Source organism: Leptonychotes weddellii, unplaced genomic scaffold (assembly GCF_054177405.1).
Source record: "Leptonychotes weddellii isolate Sample4059 unplaced genomic scaffold, ASM5417740v2 HiC_scaffold_35107, whole genome shotgun sequence".
Classification (NCBI taxonomy): domain Eukaryota; kingdom Metazoa; phylum Chordata; class Mammalia; order Carnivora; family Phocidae; genus Leptonychotes; species Leptonychotes weddellii.
Window position 1 is genome coordinate 1 of NW_027951755.1, and position 1,225 is coordinate 1,225.

The window sequence follows — 1,225 nt, forward strand, 5'->3', positions numbered from 1 at the left end:
AGGGAGAGGAGGTCCTTCTGCTCCTGCACAACCAAGACCTCTAATCTCCTATTTACCACCTATTTACACCCATTGCTCTTATTTCCACAGCCCACCCCCTTGCCAGGACAGCTGGGTAGGGAGAGCTCTCCCAGCCTCAAGCCCGCTTTGTGCCAGGACCAGCTCTCCCTCGGACCCCAGTAGTCAGAGGCACCAATCCAGACTCTTCCTCCCTCATGATGAGTTGGGGACAGGTGGCCTGGTGTCTGGCCAGTCAGGCCATCTCAAGCCATCAGAGAGTTCTGATAACATTGATTCTCAAGGGAAGAGGTTTGGATCTTGTGCCTTTCTTCCTGAGTGGCTCCTTGAACCCTTCGCAAATGTGTCTGCCAGTTTTTGTATACCAAGGGGCTGAGGGGGATCAGTCTTTTTAAACCACCAAATATAAGAACTTCCCCATTCCGAGGACATTCGCTTGCCTGAGTATAGGGCTGCTCAGAGGACTCTTGCAAAACAAAGACATGTTCCAAGGGCACTGTATCTACCTAGACAGAAGCAGCTGGTATCTTAAATGATAGCTCACTCATTAAAAACTTAGTAGGCATCCTCATCAGTGTAGGGAGCCCTGGGAGGAACTGGGGCAGGGAGGAATGTGGTGAAAGGCACTCAAGGATATTCAGCCTGGCCTGGAAGGAAGCTCTCCAACTCCTAGCCCTTCTGCCATTTTCTAGGAGACACTGGTAAACCTGGCAGGGCTCCTGGTCAGCCTCTTGATGCTTCCCCTGGTGTCAGCTTGCCCTAGGTAAGACAGGATCAAGGGCAGGGAGGAGGTGCCCAGCCGGGCCTCTGTCCCTGTTGACCACCCCACTCTCCCACCCAGCTTCAGCCTCGGTTGTTTCTTCTTCCTCACCGCCCTTCACATCTACGCCAACTACCGGGCAGTCCGAGCCCTTGTCCTAGAGACCTTGAATGAAGGCCGGCTCCGGCTGGTCCTGAAGCACTTCCTTCAGAGGGGAGAGGTACTTGGCCCCACCTCAGCTAATCAGATGGAGCCACTGTGGACAGGTGACCCAACCCCTTGGTCTCAAGTACTGTGTCTCCCAGTCTCTTCCCTGTCTGGGCATCCTGACTCCAGCTTCCCACAGGTTTTTGGCCGTCTCTGTCTCTATCCCTGGGGGTCCCCCTACACCGCTTGATCTCCAGGTAAGTGGCCCAGTGTCTCCTACCCACCTCTGCTGCCACCCCC

General features: G+C 54.8%; 1 long non-coding RNA gene across 1 annotated transcript; it reads left to right on the top strand.

Moving 5' to 3' along the window:
- The first annotated feature begins 19 nt into the window (after positions 1-19).
- LOC145719229 (uncharacterized) lies at positions 20-1,219 on the top strand. The gene is made up of 3 exons (XR_014142259.1): positions 20-781; positions 860-1,044; positions 1,125-1,219. It is a non-coding gene; the product is annotated as an uncharacterized LOC145719229 (long non-coding RNA).
- Positions 1,220-1,225: the final 6 nt, after the last annotated feature.